At 42.7% G+C, this 22,562-nt stretch overlaps 1 long non-coding RNA gene across 2 annotated transcripts; it reads left to right on the plus strand.

Moving 5' to 3' along the window:
• Nucleotides 1-4,983: 4,983 nt before the first annotated feature.
• On the plus strand, nt 4,984-21,308 carry LOC136793096 (uncharacterized). 2 transcript variants are annotated; one of them, XR_010837893.1, is made up of 5 exons: nt 4,984-5,044; nt 11,965-12,068; nt 12,719-12,766; nt 14,044-14,168; nt 14,364-21,308. It is a non-coding gene; the product is annotated as an uncharacterized lncRNA (long non-coding RNA). The 2 variants fall into 2 exon arrangements; XR_010837894.1 differs by lacking the exon at nt 4,984-5,044 and adding an exon at nt 11,216-11,415.
• Nucleotides 21,309-22,562: the final 1,254 nt, after the last annotated feature.

Below are 22,562 nucleotides of genomic sequence, written 5' to 3' on the forward strand. Positions count from 1 at the left end.
TATAAAAACAAACAACCTCTTTCTCACTCCAGCTTCTACTTCTGAAGTTCTAATTTTGTTGATATGTATAAGCTATTCAGCTTGAGATATTTCTATAAATTAAAGTTTTGCTTTCCAAAAGCAAATTCCAGTGGTACAAGTACACATCCATCAGAATGACTAGAGGAAAAATAGGAGAGTTGGTGAGGCTGTGGAACCCCTGGAACTCTCATGCCTTGTTGTGGAAGGGTAAATTGGTACAGCTCTTCAGAAGAGAAAACTAGTGGCTGGCATCTAGGAGAACTGCACCTATACATGCTCCGATCCCAATAACTCCACAGCGTGGCTGGGGGGGGGTCACTGTGTGTCTGATGATTCTGCAGCCCCCTCCCCGTGACCCGGGCATCCAGGCTGTTGTGTCTCTGCTGCTGGGAAGCATACCCTGCGGCTCTTCCTTGTCAACTCGCGCTTCCCTTCTCCTGGAAGACCTGGTCCAGGGCAGGGTCCAGGTGGGGCGAGGGGGAGGGGCGCTGTGGGGAGGATGGCTATTTGAGGCCCAGCTGGAACGCCCAGAAACAGAGACAGTGAGGCAGGGAAGCTGGGGTCAAAGAGGAGGTGCAGGACCGGGATTTGCAAACCCTAGTAACAGTAAGTTGTAGCCAGCATGACAGCTTTGTATACTTTGTTTCGGGCACCGTTTCAGTCACTCGAGCTGAGTATCTATGTGGACAGGAGAGGGGCGGTGGTCGTGAGCGACTCCTTTCGCGCCTTTGTCCTGCGCGGTCCCCGGGCGCGTTTTCTGGACCCCCTGCAGGACGCCTGGGACCAGCACGGAGCTAGCCCGCCCCGCCCCTGCCCCCCGGGAAGCCCGCGCCGAGACAGAACCCGGGAGGGGAGGGCAGTCCCGCGGCTGCAGCGCTGAAGGGTCTGCGTGTGCTCGGGGCTGCAGGGCTGATGGAGGTCGAGGCGCTGAGGGGCTGCAGAGGGAAGGGGAGGAGGCTCCCTGAGACCGCGCGCCAAGTGCGTTCAGGGTCTGGGGGGCTCAAGGGGCGCTGCCTAGGAACCCGGGACCCGTGTGGCGGGCGCGCCGGGCAGTCACACTGAGGACAAGGGAGTCACCCCAGGACGGCCAGCAGTTCTTGGTGCAGCTGAGCGCACAGGCGACTCTGATTCCCGTGGATTCCTCCTGCCACCTAGAGGAGAGAAGACCGGAGGGACAAGACGGGACGCTGGGTCCAGCAGGGAGGGCACAACGGGGCCTCTGCCTTCCTGACTGGTGGAGAGCACGGGTCCAGGGTGTATGGGGACAGCGACGGAGACAGTGATGCAGGGAATCTGAAGCCCCGGAGAGGAGGTGAAGGAAGCCGTCACCTGATACTCAACCCCCCATAACAACAAAATTGTAGCCAACCCGTAAATTGCCTGTGGTTCAGCCGAAGCAGGAAACTCACTCTCGCCTCTCCTTCCCCCTTCTTCCCTGAAACAGGTCATAAATCCCTCATGGGAGACGTGCCCTCCCTATACCAGGAGGAAAGGAGCATCCTTATCTCCAAAGACAAAGGAACGCTTCCAAGAAGGATCCTAACACACAGGCCTTGCTAAGTTTCCACCACGTTAGCACACTTACCTCCCATTCCTTAACCTATCTTCCACAACTGCCCACGCCCGACCAAACCTAGCATAAGATACTCAGGTCTCTTTCTTTGGCTCTTCATTTCCTTAGGAAGGCTCTTGTGTCATTTAAAAGTTATATTAAAACGACTTGTAAGCTTTTCTCCTGTTAATCGTCTCTGTTGGTTAATTTTCAGACCCACCCAGGGGCCATAAGAGGGTAGAGGAAAAAATTTTCCTCCACTATTGCATGTATTTAATCATATTTGATTCTTATATTTAAAAAGTTACTGTGTCCTTTCATTCTGGAGGGACAAACGGAGGCTCGGAGAGTTTAAATGACCTCTGAGTTGTAGATTTCCAGATAAGGAGGGCACTTTGGGGGAACACCCCCCCACCACCGGGAGTTTGTGTGTTCCGACTTCGTGAGACTAGGCTTGACTCTGCAAGAGTCTGCACGTGTATACCTAAAAAGTCACCGCCAAATCTCAGGTCATAGGTTTTTCTCGTATGTCTTCTTCCAGGAGTTTCCAAGGTTTGGTTTTACATGTAGGTGTGTGATCCACTTTGAGTTAATTATTGTGATGGGTATAAGGTCTGTGTCAAGAAATAGTAACTATTATGTCATCATCATCATCACTACCATGAAGATCATTCTGCACAAAATAATTATTGCACAGGTGTCAGTATGCTTTCCCCACATATCTTGAGCCCCTGCCTGATAAATATTCTTTAGTTAAGTACAAATGGCTCCTGAACACAGGAAAACATGTTCTACCTTGCTCATGAAAAAAGAAACATAAACTAGAACTGCCTTGAGTTTCTCAACCTTGGTTTTGGAAAATTTGAAAAAGCATCATATAACACTGAGAATGCACGTTTGCTCACACAGGCTGGTGGGGGGGTCTAAGCTGCAACAGTGTCTGTGGAACGCAATTTAGAAATCTCTATCAAAATGACACACACATGTGCACTTTGCCCCAGCGATTCCACTCCAGGGGATTTATCTTCCTAGCAGATTTACACACCGCGGAATCGCTGAAGGTCAAAGTTATGCATTGAATACTGGTAGCAAAGGGCTGAAAACAACTCAACCGCCCAGTAGTCAGGAATGGGTTAAGTAAATCAAGTCACAACTATACAACAGAATCCAAACAGCTGTTCAGAAACGGCGAGCAAATTCTCTTTGTACTGATATGAAAAGCTCTCTGAGGTATACTGGTAAGGAAAACATGAAGGCACGGAATAGTGCGCAAGGTCTGCCACCTTTTGTATTAAAAAGGGAGGAAATAAGACCATGAGTATTTTTGCAAACGTAAAAGTGTATGTATTATTTTTGGACAAATGTATAATTATATGTAATAGTGAATCTATGTATCATAACGATCGGTGTATTATATATTACTTAAGTACACATTTTACGTTACAGTATATATCATATTGTGCAAGTGTCATACATTGTACTATATCTTTACATTTTAAATTTATTTATAAGATATATATATTTTAAAAATATTTTTGTATTTTAAAATATATTTATTTGTATTACAGATATATATTACAGAATATATATTATAGTATAGATACACGTTTATAATATATATTAATGATAACCAGACGCATCTGTGTGTGTAACGCACAAATACATATACATATATATCTACTTATATATACATAAAGAAATTGTGGAAGGACGCTGAAAACACTCACGCTTTCATAATTATTCAATATAATTATTCATAAATATTTAAATAATTGCACTGGTTACCTGGGTGTATGTGGTTTATGGCATTAAAAATTTGGTGGGTGAACACCACACACAAAAATAAACAAAATGGATTAAAGACCTAAATGTAAGGCCAGACACTATAAAATTCTTAGAGGAAAACATAGGCAGAACACTCTATGACATAAATCACAGCAAGATCCTTTTTGACCCACCTCCTAGAGTAAGGGAAATAAAAACAAAAATAAACAAATGGGACCTAATGAAACTTAAAAGCTTTTGCACAGCAAAGGAAACCATAAACAAGACAAAAAGACAACCCTCAGAATGGGAGAAAATATTTGCAAATGAAGCAACTGACAAAGGATTAATCTCTAAAATTTACAAGCAGCTCATGCAGCTCAATATCAAAACAACAAACAACTCAATCCAAAAATGGGCAGAAGACCTAAACAGACATTTCTCCAAAGAAAATATACAGATTGCCAACAAACACATGAAAGAATGCTCAACATCACTAATCATTAGAGAAATGCAAATCAAAACTACAATGAGGTATCACCTCACACCAGTCAGAATGGCCATGATCAAAAAATCTACAAACAATAAATGCTGGAGAGGGTGTGTTGCACTGTTGGTGGGAATGTAAATTGATACAGCCACTATGGAGAACAGTATGGAGGTTCCTTAAAAAACTTAAAATAGAACTACCATAGACCCAGCAATCCCAATACTGGGCATATACCCTGAGAAAACCATCATTCAAAAAGAGTCATGTACCACAATGTTCATTGCAGCTCTATTTACGATAGCCAGGACATGGAAGCAACCTAAGTGTCCATCGACAGATGAATGGATAAAGATGTGGCACATATATACAATGGAATATTACTCAGCTATAAAAAGAAACGAAATTGAGTTATTTGCAGTGAGGTGGATGGACCTAGAGTCTGTCCTACAGAGTGAAGTAAGTTAGAAAGAGAAAAACAAATACCGTTATGCTAACACATATATATGGAATCTAAAAAAAAAAAAAAAAGGTTCTGAAGAACCTAGGGGCAGGACAGGAATAAAGATGCAGACATAGAGAATGGACTTGAGGACACGGGGAGGGAGAAGGGTAAGCTGGGATGAAGTGAGAGAGTGGCACGGACTTATATACAGTACCAAATGGAAAAGAGATAGCTTAGTGGGAAGCAGCCACATAGTACGGGGAGATCAGCTCGGTGCTTTGTGACCACCTAGAGGGGTGAGATAGGGAGGGTGGGAGTGAGATGCAGGAGGGAGAGGTTATGGGGATATATGTATATGCATAGCTGATTCACTATGTTATACAGTAGAAACTAACACACCATTGTAAAGCAATTATACTCCAATAAAGATGTTAAAAAAATTGGTGGGTGGCACACACACATACACACACAAATGGTGAGCAGACTTTCCACTGCATACTGCTTATTTAATTTAAAAAAATTTAAACCATGTGTTAACTATTGAAAAAAATTACTAAAGCATTTACAGGAAGCAGGTCTTCCGTCCCCCCACATCCAGCCTGGTTCTCGCGCGCCCCCAAGCGGAGCCGGTCGGAAGCGGCCTGCGTTTCCCGCGCCGCCCTCCAGCCGCCCCACAGGGCGCACGCGCAGACCGCACACAGCGCATGCGCCGCGAGTTTGGGCTCCAAGTCAGAGGCCGAGCGATTCAGTCAGGCGGCGGCGTCGGGCTAGCAAGGTGAGCGCGCGGTGTCCCGGTCCCGGACACTGCGTGAGGCTCGTGGGGGCGCGGAGCGGGCCCGCGGGCAGTGGAGGCGCGGGCCTACCTGAGGCGACGCTGGGGCGGCCGGGCCCCTTCACTGGGAAGTCTACGGGAAAGGAGGCGCTAAGTAGCGGCCCTGAGGGGAAGAGGCGGGAGGCCGCGCGGGCGGTGGTCGGCTCTGAGGAGGACGCGGCGGCCTCCCTGCCCCTCACGCGTCGGCCTCCTCCCAACGTCCTCCTCGGCCAGAAGGCTTTCCGGGCTGGACGGGTCCGCCCGCCCCCGCTCTCCCCCACCAAACGCCCTCCTTTCCCCTTGAGGACCTTCACGCATCCCCTCCAGGCCACCCCTCCCCTTCGAGGACCCCCCCTTCCCCTCAGAACACGCTCCTTCCCCCTTGAGGACCCCCACCCTCCCCTTCGAGAACCCCCCCAGCCCTCCCTCTCCAGGACCCCTGCCTTCCTCCTCAAGGACCCAACCCTGGCCCTTCCCTTGCTAGAACACCCTCCTTCCCCTTGAGGATTCCCCCTCCTCCTCAAGGACTGCCCCACCCCCCTGCCCTCCTCAAGGACCACCCTCCCTTTTGAGGACCCCCCCCGTCACTTTCCGTCCCCCCCCCGTAGGCACCCTCTACTCCGCATCCAGACCCCACGTCCCCTGAAGCCCCCACCTCTCCCCTCAAGGCCCAGCTCTCATACTTGGCCCCGCCTTTGTCCCGCCCCTCTGCCCTGTCCCTCACTTTCTCCCAGCTCCACCCCCTTTATCACCTCCTTCATTCTGCTCCCCGCTACCTCTGTCCCACGCTTGCCCCCCATCTCAGCCCCACCCCTCCTCTCTGCGTTCCTTCCCCCTGCCCCGTGGCTCCTCCCTCAGCCCCGTTCCGCCTTCTCCTCCATTTCTGTCCCAACCCTCCCCTCCGTATCCCTCCCCTCTGTCCTGGCTCTGGACCCCTCCCTCTCCTCAGTCCTGCCTCTCTTTCCTGCTGCTCCTTTACCCGAGTCCTGCCCCGTCTTTCTGTGTGCCTAGCCCCCGCCCCTGCGCACCCCTCCTTTCCCAGACTGGCAGCTCTTTTCTGCGCTTCCTCTTTAGCTTGCCCCACTCCTCTGCTCTGCCCCTGCGCTCCGCCTTGCCTTGCTTTGCTCCCTTTCTCTCGCCTCAGCACCTCTCTTCCGTTTGCTCCCTCCAGCCCCTGCTTCCTCCTCCCACCACAGCCTCTGCCCACCTGGGATCTCCTGGTCTCCGCCCCCTTCTCCTACACTCTCATCCCCATTTCTCTGCAACGTCTTCGCTACTCAGAAATCAAGCAACCTACCATCACTCATACATTTTTTTTTTTTTTTAGAAACTCTTGAGGTTTTTTTTTTTTTTTTTTAGTGTTTAACGTATTAGCTGCTTTTGTCACTACTTTCTAACATGCTTCCCTGGAGAACCGAGGCGGGGGGGCGGGCGTGGGCGCGGGGGTGAGATAGAAGGGGCTATTTGGGTAGAAAGGATAGAAAGTATAAATACTACCTTTCTCCTTTCAGGAAATTTACTTGCTGCCCTGTTCTGTTTCAAAATTCATAATATGTTTACATTAAATTACATGATACATCTATTTTAGTCTTACTATAAAACATGTTTCTTAATAGTAGACTTAACAATTGATTCTTCAGGATGGTATGCCTCGTGATTTTCACCTCCCACCTTATTTAAACCTTACAGCAACATGAGAAAAAAAGTCTTTCTTCTTTTTCCTTATTTTCACAGATGAGAGAAGCTAAATTTATTTATTTTTAATTAATTAATTTTTGACTGCTTTGGGTCTTTGTTGCTGCACGTGGGCTTTCTCTAGTTGTGGCGAGCCGGGGCTACTCTTGGTTGCGGTGTGTGGGCTTCTCATTGCGGTGGCTTCTCTTGTTGCGCAGCATGGGCTCTAGGTGAGCGGGCTTCAGTAGTTCTGGCTCGTGGGCTGTAGAGTGCAGGCTCAGTAGTTGTGGCGCACAGGTCCAGCAATTGTGGCTCGTTGGCTCTAGAGTGCAGGCTCAGTAGTTGTGGCACACAGGTCCAGCAATTGTGGCTCGTTGGCTCTATAGCACAGCCTCAGTAGTTGTGGCGCACAGGTCCAGCAATTGTGGCTCGTTGGCTCTATAGCACAGCCTCAGTAGTTGTGGCGCACAGGCCCAGCAGTTGTGGCTCATTGGCTCTATAGCACAGCCTCAGTAGTTGCAGTGCACAGGCTTAGTTGCTCCGCAGCATGTGGGATCTTCCCGGACCAGGGCTGGAATCCATGTCCCTTGCGTTGTCAGGTGGATTCTTAACCACTGCACCACCAGGGAAGTCCCGAAAAAAGCTAAATTTAGAAAGGTGCTACTAATTACCCACGTTTCCACATCATTTTGTGTAGATGGCTAATGTTCCAAAATAAAGAAACCATTTACTTCCCGTATGTCAAGTAAATATTTAATAATGAATGTTTAAAGTGGAAATGAAATTATATTCTTCTAAGGAACTTTTTGGTGAATGGAGAAATCAGAAGTGCAATTATGAATTATTTTAAAAATAATTGAAATAGGAGTGGTGACATCCCCTAAATTTTGATACATAACCAAAATTAACAGCTTTCAATAGTCAAGAAAGAATGAAATAAATTAGGCATTTGTTTCAGGAGATTCCCAAAGTCCCACAAACAAATTGATAAAACTCTAAAGGACCCAGGAGTAAGAAAATAATAAAGATAACTGAAACTAATACATGAGAAAACAAAAATAATGGCATTGGAACTAGCAGCTGGTACTTGGGATGAGTGGCAATAATGAAAAAAACAATAGCAGTAATTAACAAAAAAGACAAACTAGGAATAAAGCAATATTGATTACAGACAGGATAAAGTTGTGTACTTAGGAGATTTCAAATTCTCAATCATGTGTTAATATATTTCAACTTCAAGCAAATGGATGATTTTCCTGGAAAAGTATTTTTTTAAAATTGGATTCAAGAAATAGAAAACCTGAGCAGACCAATGAGCGTTACCAAGCACCAAACAAAGTCATTAATTGGTTGACATCAGAGAGCCTTTTGCCCAGATGGTTTTAGTGGTATCAAGAGTTAAAAAATAAAGTTTGAGTAAAAAAATGTTAGGAAGAAAAAAAATGTGCCAAGAACTACTGAGGTATGTGGTTAAAAGTTGGATGATAAGGGATGTAGGATTAGGATATGACTGAGCTCCAAAAGATAAATATTTAAGGGAAGCAGAATCAAGAATTTATGTAAAAGAGAGAAAAGGAGGGATGCTGAGGGTGCCCTCTGAGGAGACAGAGCCATGAGCTTCTTTTCAGTACCTATGGCCTGGAGGGCCTTGACTGTTCAAGGTCTTGCTTTTCCTCTTTGGGCCAGGAGAAAGGATTGTGACTCTCTGCTCTAGCTTTGGACCTGGCTAGTCTTGGGAGGCAGACTGGCAGCATTTCACAGTCATTTCCACTACTCCTTTCTCAGGATCCTTTCCTGGAGGCTGCAGACCTAGAAATTCAATTCAGGGGGGCCTCATACATCCCAAGAAGGAAGCGATAGCAAATTTAATAATTGGTGGTAGGTGGGAAAGGTTTTAGAAAAAATTATACTCTTCTCATACCTTATCCCAGACTAAATTCCAGCTAAAGAATTAAAATGAAATGTTTAAATAAAGAAATAAGAAAATATATTTAAATATTTAACTGATCTCTGAATGTGTAGTGATAAATTGGACTATGAAATATTAAAATTCTATGAAGACTAAAGAGAAAGTGTGGCATGGTTGGAATTTTTTTTAAGCAAATATGTCAAAGAGTGAATATCCTTTATTTATATGGAGCCTTTACCAATCAGCAATAGGAACACCCTGGTGGAAAAAGGGCAAAGGATAGGAGCAATGTATAATTGGCCAATAAATCTGAAAAAAAGTAGTAAGCTCTATTATTAATCAAAGGAAATGCAAAATTAAAGAATAAAATATATCTTTCATTTGTCTTATTGGCAACAGATTTTGAGAAATAATATTGTTCTTGGCTGGCAGAACTAGTTACATAATTTGCAGGGTGGAGTGCAAAGTAAAAAGTGGGGCCCCTTGTTTAAAATATGGAAAGTTTCAACTCAGCAACAAGAGAACATTAAATTAAGCTTGAGCCCTTCTGAGGCTCTGTGACTGCACTGGTTACATGCCCATGAAGCTGGCCTATTGACTTGCAAGGTGGGTATGTGATCTTATATATTGAGATTGGAAGAAGAAGTTGGTGGAAGCCTTTGGGAGGAAAATTTGGCAGATTGTGTTAAGAACTTTTTTTAAAGTTCATACCCTTTGTCCAGGTAATTTCGCTTTTAGGAATCTGTCCTAGAAGGGAAATATCAGAGATGTGGACAAATACTTAGTTTCAGTGGTGTTCATGCATTATGATTTATAATAATGAAAAACAAAAATGCCTTCAAACAGAAAAACTGCTTGTCATATAAATCACAGGTGCATGTTTTTTAGTGGAGAGGAGAAAAGAAAAAAGGAAATGTTTCCCCCAAGTGGCAATTTTGTTCGTGATTTCATAGAGTGCAAATTTTATACAAGAAAAGTATTTTTTATTTTCCTGATCATAGATGATAGAAGGTTCATTGTAGGACATTTGAAATTAGGAAGTAGTTTTGAGGAAGAAAGTGTAAAATTACCAGTAAAAATAATTTGTAGTCTCACTGCTCATAGATAACCCCCTTGGTGTGGTATTCTGGTTTACTTTCCATTTTTTTCCTGTGCTTTATATGGTTGAGTATACATTCTATATTCAAGTTTGTTTCCTGCTTTTTCACTTAATATTACAACCTAGGTATTTCCCCATGACTATAACAAAGCTAAAAATTTTTTAGTCAAATATACAGAAAAGGGCACAAACCATTAGTATATAGCTCAGTTTTCACAAAACGAACACGCTGTGTCCATGTCATGAGCCCCTGGATTAAGAAAATAGACCTTTACCAGCTTTCCAGAAACCTCTTATGTTGTCCCCTCCCAGTCATTACCACTGTCCCCCGAATCTCAGTCCCAACTGTTACCACCATTCTGACTTCTAACACCTTAGACTTGTTTTGCTTGTTCTTGACCTGTGTACAAATGGACTCATATAATGTGGACCTTTTTTTTTTTTTTTTTTTTTTTTTTTGCAGTACACGGCCCTCTCACTGTTGTGGCCTCTCCCGTTGCGGAGCACAGGCTCCGGACGCGCAGGCTCAGCGGCCATGGCTCACGGGCCCAGCTGCTCCACGTCATGTGGGATCTTCCCGGACCAGGGCACGAACCCGTGTCCCCTGCATCGGCAGGCGGACTCTCAACCACTGCACCACCAGGGAAGCCCTGGACCTTTTTTTGAGCCTGGTTTCTTTTACTCAACAGCAAGATACATCCATATTCTCAACTCTGTTTAGAATTCCACTGTTATGAATATACCATTCTACTGTGGCTCTATCTCTTCTCAAATACTTAACTATCATCTGATTTTTTCATTTTGAATATTCTGGAGGGTGTGTAGTGATATCTCATTGTGGTTTTAATTCAGATTTCTCTGATATCTAATGAAGTTGAGCCCTGTTTCATATATTTACGGCCATTTAGCTGTCTTCTTTTGTGTAGTACCTGTTCAGATCTTTTAACCTTTTTGTTCTTGTTTTGTTTGCCTTTTTCTTACTGATTTGTATGATTTCTTTATATATTTTGCATATGAATCCAGTTCTTTGTAGGATGTATGTTTTGTAAGGATCTTTCCTCATTCTGTATTAACTCATTTAAATTCACTTTTTTAAGTGACATTCTTCTGTGATTCATCAGTTAGTTCAGTTCATTGTGGTTTGGGGTTCAAGCCTCTTTTCCCTTCACTGCCATTTCTGAAATTTTTCTAGCCTGTGCCTGTGGATCTTCTAGACCTGGTACTGTGACTGAGGCAGCATCCTGTCTGTAGATGTGCAAATCTATGTGAATGTTCATTTAGACATTTGTGTGAAAAGAGCTAACTTCCTTTGCTTCAAATAACCTCTACTGTCCAGTCCTAACTGTGGAAGCCATTTGTAAGTCTCTCTGTAATTTCTGCAGGTCCTGAGGTTTCTGAATCCTTTCTTCATCTTGTACAACTCTGCACACCATCTAACACAGCAGTGTGTTCTGAAGCAGCCTGCCTTTTAGAGTATTTCCATCCTCTGAAGGGCCAAGCTGTAAAGATGCTGCACATGACAGAGGTTTTGGATATCTTGAGGAATCCCCAGCTCATTCATTGGCCAAAGGCACAGCCTTTGATGGAGCTGGAACTCAGGGGAAAGGAAAGAGCTCTCTGGGATATGAGAAAGAAATTACAGATTAATGAAAGGTACACTTAGAAAGAGACTGCAGGCAACGAAGGCCTTCAAGGTTCAAGTTTCTGTAGGGAAGGTGGTGGTTGTATTCTAGATCAGTGAGTGAAAAAGATGTAGGGAAAGCTTAGTAATAAGAGTTGCCAGTTTAAAAAAATGCATGCTGTGTGCTTTACATATGTAATGTTTAATCCTTACAGGAGCCCTTAGAAGTAGAGGTCTTATCATTTTCATGTTACAACTGGGAAACTGAGGTTCCCTGGTGACTGAATGGACGGTGAGGCTAGGACCACTGATGTAAATAAAGAGGAACTTCTGCTTTATTTGGAAGGCACTGAGAAGCAATGGAAGGGTTTAGAGGTGGGAGATAACCAGAACTCTTTTCTGGAATTTGCCATATTGAGCTGAGAAATGATTCTGTGGTCTTTCTCTTGTCATAGGAAGTCCAGGACTGCTGCTCCCTCCCGTGGCAGGACAGGGTGGTGTGGGGGTGGCAGGCTACCCTCTGTGCCTGTGGGTGCTGCCAGACTGGACTCAATTCCATGGTCATTTCTGCTCCCTTCTAGGTTTCCCTGCTCGGGACTCTGTCCTTGCAGAAAAGAGAAACACCAAAGAACAACAAAAGAAGGGCACAACGATGTTTGACGATATGCCGTCTGCTAGGTCTCAGGTGAGTCGGGCTTTCTTCTGATTTAGTTCTCCAATATGGGAACCTCATCTTCCTGATTTCCAGACATTCCCCGTCTAATTAAACCACATCCTCATTTCCTCAAAGTCTTTATATAAACATTACCTAACTGAGCCTTTTCTTGGCTTTTGTATAAAAAAATGTTCTTCTGACTCTTTGTATTCCCCTTCCCTGCTTTATTTTTCTCTGTCACACTTATCACCACCCCACATACTATATCTTTAACGTTGTCCCTCTTTTCCTGTCTTTTGAATTAATTTTTCATTGTTTAATATTCCATTTTATCTCCACTTTCGGCTTAGTCAAAACCACCCTCATGTGGTTTGTACTATTATTATGCTCCTTTTTATATATGAAATAAAGGGCAGCTATTACAGGGGCATGATACTGTTGTGAGGTGGTTTTTTAAAACAATTTGTTCCTTAATGTTCTTGTTAAATCACATTTTGAAACCTAGGAGAAATTAATATGCTGCCCTTCCTTTAGAACCAGAAAAAAATTCATGGGAGGTGGGTGACAATTAGGAAAAAAATTGTCTAAAAATGCTCCTGGAGGGAGAGATGGGGGAAAAAAAAGTTGAGAAACACTGTCCTAGATGATCTGTTCCTGAGAGTAGCCCTCTGTCCTTACAGTGTCCCTGTCAAGGATCCCAAGTGAAGATGCCCACAGGGACTACTGAGGTAATATAAACGAATACCGTATGTAAGTGGGTGGATTATGACAAACTGGGGGGCACCTTCCCCATCTAAGGGGCAGCTATGACTCGGCTTCAGCTGATTGCACCGTGTGAGAATGTGGGTCCAGATCCCCAGATCTTCTGATTTTTTTTAAAGAGAAGCCAAAAATCCAGTTAATAATTTGAAATATACAAATTTTTTGGTGTTGGCAGCTAATATGAATTTTGAAGAAAGAATTTTAAAAAACACATGTGAGCCAAATAAATCCCTCTATAGGAGCTGGGCAGCCAGTACATACCCTCTAGTTTAAGTCATATGTTCACTGATCTGCTTAATGTTTCCATAAAAACACAAAAGATGTATATTAGTAAAATGGGTAGCATAGTCTTATGTAGTCTTCTAATATCTGCTTTTTAAATTTGCCCTTCGGTTACCAAAATTGTTGCATGTAACTGTAGTTAATTAGTTTGTATTGCTGGAATACTATTCCATGGTATGACTATACCATAATATATTTATTTCTTCTACTATAAATGAATGTTTGGGTCTTTCCCATATTTTGGATTTTATAAGGCAGATGTTATGAACATATCTATCTCCAAGTACACACGAGCAAATATACCTAGGAACAGAATTTCTGAGTCCAAAGTGGTTTACTAATTTACATTTCCCTTAGCATCTTATGAGAGGCCCCAAGGGTCCACATTTTAGACAATATTTCATATTGTCAGACTTCTTAATTTTTGTCAGTTTAATGGGTATAAGATCATACTTCGTCATTTTGAAATGTTATTTTCTTATTTATTAATAAGATCGAATATCTCTTCATATTTATGAGTTCTTTGTGTTTTATGGATGAGTCACTGAGGCTTAACCTATCCATTCTCATAAAGCTTGTTAGAAAGAACCAGACCCAGAACCTAAACCCAACTGTCTCTGATTCCTGAGGTTGCGGTATACTACTCAGTTTTTAATTATTTGCATTTTTTCTTTCTTTATAAAGCGACTTAAAAAGATTTTTCTCCTGCAACCCAAATCTGTCAAAATGAGCAGCAGGAACTATCTCAGAAATGTTCTCACTTCTCTCAGACTATAAGACAAAGAAAGGTATCTTTCTAAGTCTCTAGAAATAATCTAAGTGGATTAGAACACTTGGATTAGAAGCTCTCTGCTGGTCTGAACATGTGCTTCTTGGTCAGTCCCGTCTCATCAGGCACCTTTCCCCCTCCTTGGGATAATTCCCGGATTTCGCTCATTTAGGAGTGTGTCTGGTATTTTAGGAGCTGGTGACTTTCAAGGATGTGGCTGTGGACTTCAGTCCAGAGGAATTAACCTGCCTTAGTGCTGCTCAGAGGAAACTACTGGGAAGTGATGCTGGAAAATTATAGGAACCTGGTCTCCCTAGGTAAGCTGTGATGACCAAAATTGTCTCCAGACATTGCCATATGTCCCTGGTGGCAAAATCATTGGAAACAGGCTTTGTTTTTCTTCTGTTTAAATTTGCATTTGCCTTATTATCTCACCGTCTTTATAACCCAGGCTGGGAGTTCCTGTGGGTACAGGACAGAACCCCCAAATTATGAGTCTCCTTCTTCAACAGGGTACCAGTTCCCTAAACCTGACATTATCTCAGGGCTGAAAGCGGAGGAATCACGTGCAGTGGAGGAAGACAGCAGTAAAATGATACGTCAAGGTGAGTAGTGAGACAGGAATCGTGGGAAGACAACCCCAGTCGTCCAGGAGGGGCCTGGGAGCTGTTGCCCAAAGCCCTCTCAGCTCAGGGAGAAGGTTGGTAAGTGCTCTCACCTCAGGGGTTCGTGCCGCTTCCCCACATCACATGCACTCAGTACTTCTTTCATCTCCTCTCTGAAGCTCATCTCTTCCTGAGCATAAGTTCCTCTCCTGCGCAGCTCCAGGGAGGCCAGTTTCCCTTTCCTTTAGTGTTCCAACTCCTGCATTCATTCATGCCTTTCCCCTGGCAGCTAGAAATCAGAGGTCTTTCCTCTTTAACTGAGACAAGCAAAGAACCTTGGCGTGCTACCACTCCTCTTTCCAGCCCCACTCAGGGGGTTGCCTTTATAAAGCACAAACTTTTGACCAGCTTCTTACCACCCTCAAAAGAAAATCCAAACTTTTAGCAAAACATTTAAATCCGTCCCAGTCTGGCCTAAAATTCACATCCCAGCCTCATGTCTCACAGATATTCCAAGTAGAAACCTATGTTGCTGGCTCCCCAGGACTGTGTACTTTCACAGTTCAGTGTCTTTGCTCAGGATGTTTTATAAGCTTGCCACCCCCTTCACTGCTTACTGAGCCCTAATGCCATCCCCTCCGTTGAGTTTTTCCTGTTCCTAAATGGAATCAACCCCCACCCCCATCTCTTCTCCTATAGTCATTTATAGCCTGATTGGGGTCCTTTTTACAAACTTATTATGACCATCTGGTTGGATAATGCTTTGCTCAAAATAGGCATTTAATAAATGGTGAATTGAAGGGAATGGGGTAAGATTAGAGATTGGGAGCCAAGAAAAAAGTTAGAATCCTTTTGCTTTATTCTGAGCAAGAGGTTGTTGACCTGTTAACTCCAGTGTTTCCCTAATGGTCCTGTAGAACTATGGTAATAGGCGTTCTTTAAAAAAAAAAAAGGGTGTTCCATGACGAGATCAGTTAGAGAAATGCTGCATACTATATTTCCCCTCTTTGGAATTTGAGATGCCGATTAAAGGATTAAAGGTTCTGAAGAGTCCTACAGGATTGAAAGCTGCTTGACTTGCATCCTATGGTATCTCCCAAATTGACTTGACAGTGGAATCCCTTTATTGCCACAGCTATTAGTTGCTCGGAATAATAGTAATTTGCCAAGCATGGTCTGGATGCAGACAAACCCCAATCCCAGCTCTCTGGTTTACTCCTTGTTCTCCTGTCTTGTGTCTCTGGCATCTTTGTCAACGTTCAGTCCTCCTGGATGGTCTCTTTTCTGCCTCATCCTCACCCTTACTTACTGTCCTTTCCATCCTCCCATTCTCTCCTTAGGTTCCAGAAAACTCTCAAACCTCTTTAAGAACTGTTCTGCTATGTTTGGTCTCTTTCCTCTGTTTCTACTATAATGATGTGTCTCTCTGAGTAAAAATAGTAGAGGAACTTTGACATTGCTTTTAGATTGGGAGAAAAAACCTGAAACCAAAGATCTAACTCCAGAGCAAAGCCTGCCTATAGAAAAATCATCCTTAGGGGCAGGAAGACAGGATTTGGAGGTAGGTAACTTCTGGTGTGCTATGTAGGAGAGTCTTCTCCTGATGATCCATTGGGTTTGCACCAGGTCAACCAGGAGAAACTTTTGAGTCCGGTAAAAATGTATGACCCCAAGACCCTTGCTCAGGAAAGAAGCCGTAACAGTGATCAATTTAAGAGACGCTCAGACCTTACTAAACAGTCAGAGGGTCTTCTAGGAAAGGATCCCCAGGAACGCACTCCTCCTGGAATTTGCACCGGTCCCCAGCTGGTGGACAGCAGGCCTTTCGTCCAAGAGAACAAACACAACAGATGTGAATTTTGTGAAAGAAGCTTTAAGTACCCAGTTGGCCCGTGAGAGACACGAGCAGATCCATACAGGGAAGAAACCCTTTGAATGTAAACATTGTGGAGAAGCATTCTACTTCATGCCACACCTCACCAGGCATCAGAAGACTCATTCACGTAAGAGGTCTGCTGGATGCAATGAAGGTGGAAAGTCTTCCACTCAGCGTGCAGATATCAACGGCTGCATAAGAATTCATAATCAGGAGGACTACTATGAATGTTTCCAGTGTGGCAAAGCTTTTATCCAGGATGTGTATCTTTTTCAACATCTCAAAGCCCATGAGGCAGCAAAAGCCCTTCCACCCGCGTTGCCCCGAGACAAGACACATTTAATTCGGTATCAGCGGAAACATGACTATGTCAGAGAGAGAGCCTGTCAGTGTTGTGACTGTGGCAGAGTCTTCGTTCGGACATCGCATCTCATTCAGCACTACAGAATTCATGCTCAAGAGAGGACTTACCAGTGTCAGCTGCGTGGGAAGTGTTTCAACTTACCCTCCTACCTCACTCAACTTTATCAACTCCATTCTCAAGAGAAACCAGTTGAGTGCAGTTACTGTTGAAAAACCTTGACTCAGAACATTCTCAACACTTTTGACTTTCCCCTGGAGAGAGACCCTTTGAGTGCTCTGAATATGAAAAGGTCTTCGACCAGCCCTCACACCTTGTTAACAACTTGAAAATTCATCGTGGTGGGGTCAGAAAACAGAATGGTTGCAAGAGGTTAGAACAATCTTTTTGCGAAGGGAGTGTCAGCACATGTGTCAGTCACCCAGGCAAAAAAACCTTACAAAGAATATTTTTGTTGCATAGGAAAGAAGCTAATAGATTTTGCCCTTCTTTGGTGTTATCCATAGAATGGAGAACCTTGATTTTGACATCCTGACAAAAAACTTGCAACTGGCAGTTGGGCTCCAGACAGGAACTCTGTTGCCTAAATTTCTACAGAAGTGTTTACATACAGTATCTTTACCACAAGGGATGTATCAGCAGAGGGCATGGTGAAAAGATTTTTGAGGTGTACCTATGTTGATTCATCCACAAAGCTGAAGTAATTGGTAATATGTGTACACGGTACTTGTGGATTTACAAAACATTGCCAAATGTATTATTTGATCTTTTAAGGAATGCTGCATTGCACCTAGTATCAGGATATTTATTTCATTTTTATAGGTATAGCAAACTTGAAACTCCAAGTTGTCATTTGATTTGACCTGGGTTTTAAGTGATGGGGCAAGAACTGAACCCCAGTGTGGTTTGGTTAGGTTTGGCTTTTGAGATTCCATGAGATATTTATTTTATATCTTGATGCTCAACCAGGTTTGTTTATTCCTGCCATATCCCCTCTGAAGAAAAGGTACAGTACTATACTGACTGAAGCTGTCTTCCTTTTTAGTAATCCCAACATTATTTCACATTAAATCAGATGGGGACACTTGTAGTATAAGGGGTTGAGAAAGCCTTTTTAAGGTGAAGTTCTGACAGCCATTTCTCTTACAATTTAGGGTTAGATGAATTTTTGAGACACTGATCAAGGGAGGATATTTTTGCTAACCACTTTTCCTATAATTGGTCTTGGAGATTGTAAATCTACTAATTAAGTAGAATTTTTGTAGTTTACTGTAGTTGTTTGTAGGTTTGGGGTTTCATATTTTTTCTCTTTTTCCCCTCTCCTTCCTTTTATTTATTTATTTTTTATTTATTTATTTTTTTTGCGGTACGCGGGCCTCTCACTGTTGTGGCCTCTCCCGTTGTGGAGCACAGGCTCCGGACACGCAGGCTCAGCAGTCATGGCTCACGGGCCCAGCCGCTCCGCGGCACGTGGGATCCTCCCGGACCGGGGCACGAACCCGCGTCCCCTGCATCGGCAGGCGGACTCTCAACCACTGCGCCACCAGGGAAGCCCCCTCTCCTTCCTTTTAAAAAATCCTGTTTGAAAACAGTATTTCTGCTTTTCTTGGGCACTGGCATCATCAGCATGACCAGCTTCACCTAAAATCCTAGTTCTTTGCTGGGCACACTTCACTCTTTAAAAGTATGAGCCCTGAATTGCACTAAAAATTTCTTTTATACCATATTGCTATAATGTAAACGTTTTCCATCACTGACTTGGATGGTGGTCAGATACAAAGACGCATGAGAACCAGTTGGACCCGGTGTCTCAGAACTTGACTCCTTGCCTGGAAGCGTGGGTTGCTGCTATTGTTATTCACTGCCCTGCTTTTTCTCATCCTGCCATTTTTGAGGTTGATCTATGATGTGTGGCTCCAAAGTCATGAAAGTAAAAAAAAACATGAACCTACACCAGCCAAATGAGTGCAAGCTACACAGCCCCTTTTCTTCATTTCCCAAGTTCTTGATGAAACAGTCCTCACTGGCTGGTCCTATTTTCTCACCACAGTCCACCCTCCAACCCACTATAAATTGGTTTCTGATTCTGCCACCACTACTGCAAAGGGACATAATGTCAGTATGTCTTATTGTTGACGATGTTAATTAACCTTTATTTGTTTCTCTTTGTAATTAATAAATATCTTGCAGGAGAAACTTTGAGACCATGCAAGCACTAGTTTCTCCTCACACTTTTACCTACTAAATTCTAGCATCTAGCAAGTGGATGTTACCTACAGCCATTTTTACTATGTAGTATTGTAATGGTGATCTTTAACTTTCCTCATTCCTTCTACATTTAGTAATTAGAATTCTCCTTTGAGGAAGAATTGTCCTCCCTATTTATTTACTCAGTAATTTATTTATATCAGTATGGATTCATGGATGTTTATTTTATTCTGTGGGCTGTAATTCAACACTACCATTATTTGTTCAGATTGTTCCAGCTCTGGCCACTGGGAGTCCTTTCAGGTTGGCTCCTCTCATTCTTTTCTGAACACTTCTTTTGCGCCCTGCTTAATTTCTCTCCCTTCATCTCCAGGAAAACCACATGCCTTTATGAGAGCTCCTACCTCATTACTGTCCTGTGAAATCTGCTGCTTTCCCCAGGGTCATAGGTTTACTCACACCCTTGTCAATCTGTCGTTTCATTTCTTCCTTCACCATTTTTGCTAAATCTATATTCTACTTGGTTTGTTATTTGCTTAACACTTTCTTTCAATTGTCATCTCTATTTTAAAAAAACTTCAGTACATCTACCTAAAAAGGAAAATTTTAAATCAACTCAAAGGATTTTACCCAGACCATAATCAGATTTTCCCAATCATTTTCAAGATGTCCTTTAACAGTTGGCTTGTTTGAATCGATCCAGACATGCATTTGGTTGTCTGACCTCTTGATTCTCTCTCAATCTAAAGCAATCTCCTCTCACTTTTTTAATGCCTTGTGTGACCCCAAGAATAATGTGGAAATGTATTTCCCTCCTCCCTCCACCCAATTCCTAATATATCTAACAGTCTTGGTACTCCTTATATTCAGGTTTAATTTTTTTAAATTTAGAAACACTCATTTTTAAATTCTTAAATTTTAATTGTAGTAATAAACTCATAACATAAAATTAACCGTCTCAAACATTTTAAAGTGTCCAGTTCAGTACTGTTAAGTAGAGTCACATTGTTGTGAAATAGATCCCCAGGACTTTTTCATCTTGCAAAACTCAAACTCTGTATCCATTAAACAGTAACTCCCCTTTTCCCCCTCCTTACAGCCCTGGCAACCGTCATTCTAACACTCTTGTTTTTTTTTCTTTAAAGCTTTGTATGATTATGCAAGTAATACTGGAAGAAACTGGGTCGGTTGTTCTGTGGAATGTCCCCCCTTCTAAATGTGTCTGTTTGCTTCCTGTGGTATCCTTAAGCTTGTTCCTCTCTATATATTTTCTGTAAATGGAAGTTAGCTCTAAACTCTGGAGACTTAATTAGATTTATCTTCAGCTTCTTTGGCAAGAACACCTCATAGGTGGTTTTGTGTACTTTATATCATATCCCATCAGGCTTTTGGCTCTTCCCAAAGTTCCAGCCTTTTAAAGTCGTTCTCCAAGCCACTGCACCATTCACAGGCAATGAGGTTTCAAAGTTTTCACCATCACTCATGGTCCAGCTGCTTTAGTTCCTTCTTCATTACCTCTTCTAGACTTTTCTCAATGTGCCTCCCTCCATTACTCCACCCTGGTCTTTAGGAGGTGGTGGAGACTCCTTGAGGGGTCTGGTGTGGGCCATTTGTTGAGGACCCTAGGCAAGGGATTCTTTTTTTTTAATATTTATTCATTCATTCATTCATTTATTCATTTATTTAGCTGCACCAGGTCTTAGTTGCGGCATGCGGGATCTAGTTCAACCAGGGATGGGACCTGGGCGCCCTGCATTGGGAGCAAGGAGTCAACCACTGGACCACCAGGAAAGTCCCTGAGCCAGGGATTCTCAAGAAAGTCAGGGAACATCAGACTTCACTTTGTTCTAATGCTTCTTTCATGCCACAAAGGGCAGCGGTGACAATATGGAGAGCTAACTCTGCCTGTCACCCCTGGACTCTTTGGAACATATGGAATATGCACAAGCCACTGCCTCCACATTTTACAAGCTAAACTTGAGCTGACTGCAATGGCAGGTGTCTCAGCCTGTTACTTTGACTTTCACCTTGCTGCTTTTCTTGCTGCTGTCCTAGTGGGCCCCCAAGGATGATAGTGCTTTTCTTCTTCCCTGCTTTTCCCAACCAACTTGCAATATATCAGACAATTTGGGCACTGCTCTTATATTCAGGTTAGTTTTTTTAAATTAAAAACACTCATGTTTTAAGCTTTCTTTGGTGATTATGCAAGTAGTGCATATCTGTTGAAGAAAATTAGAAAGTACATCTCTGGGGTTTTTTTTTTTTTTTTTTTTTTTGGAATATTTGTATTTCTGTGTCTCAACTCAAATAGACGTGCTGCTAAAAGGGGTAGACATTGTCCAGACATTTTTTTCTATGTATAGGTTTATATAGATTTTTAAATAAAATATATTCTTATGAAATAGAATCATACCATTAACATTGTTTTTTTTCACTTCAGTAATTTTATTCAAATGATTTTATTTTTAACATCTTTATTGGAGTATAATTGCTTTACAATTGTGTGTTAGTTTCTGCTTTATAACAAAGTGAATCAGTTATATATATACATACATCCCCATCTCTCTTCCCTCTTGCGTCTCCCTCCCTAACATTGTTTTAAAGGCTGCAATTTTCATACCAATATATCATGAACATCTGCCCATATTCATAAATATATATCTCAGTTTCATCTTTTAGGACTGCCTGGTACTTGGTTGCATAGATGTGGCCTAATTGATTTCACTAGACTTCTAGAGTTGGAAACTGGGGTTACGGTAATTTATCTCTTTTTTTATTCCATTGAAAACCTTTTAAAATTTATTTATTTTTATTTAGTTATAATTAACATACTATATTATATGAGGAGATGGGGGGACAGACCAAATAGGTGAAGGGAATTAAGAGGTACAAAACTTCCAGCTATAAAATAAGTAAGTCAGCATCTTTATTCCTGTCCTGACTTACTTATTTTATAGCTGGAAGTTTGTACCTCTTAATCTCTTTCACCTATTTGGTCTGTGCCCCCATCGCCTCATATAATAAAGACACAGACTTAGAGAATGGATTTGAGGACACGGAGAGGGGGAAGGGTAAGCTGGGACTAAATGAGAGTGGCATGGACATATATACACTACCAAATGTAAAACAGAGAGCTAGTGGGAAGCAGCCGCATGGCACAGGGAGATCAGCTTTGTGACCACCTAGAAGGGTGGGATAGGGAGGGTGGGAGGGAGACGCAAGAGAGAGGAGATATGGGGATATATGTATACATATACCTTATTCACTTTGTTATACAGCAGAAACTAACACACCACTGTAAAACAGTTATACTCCAATAAAGATGTTTTTAAAAAAACAAAAATAAAATAAGTCAGAGGGTTGTAATGTACAAATAGGGCATATAGTCAGTAATATTGTGACAACTTTGTATGGTGGCAGATGGTAACGGGGTGTATTGTGATCACTTCATAATGTATAAGAATATTGAATCACTATGTTGTACACCTGTAATTTATCTCTTATGTGTGCATTGCTGCTGTAGTTACACTTTCCCTTCATCTCTTGGGTCTTGGAATTTCCCTTAGCAATTTGCTCTGATGTCTTTGCATATGGTTGTGTTTCCCAAGGGGAAATTCCCAGCAGTAGAATTTCTGGGCCAAAAGGTATGTGTATCTTGAAG

This window comes from Kogia breviceps, chromosome 18, assembly GCF_026419965.1.
Source record: "Kogia breviceps isolate mKogBre1 chromosome 18, mKogBre1 haplotype 1, whole genome shotgun sequence".
Taxonomy (NCBI): domain Eukaryota; kingdom Metazoa; phylum Chordata; class Mammalia; order Artiodactyla; family Physeteridae; genus Kogia; species Kogia breviceps.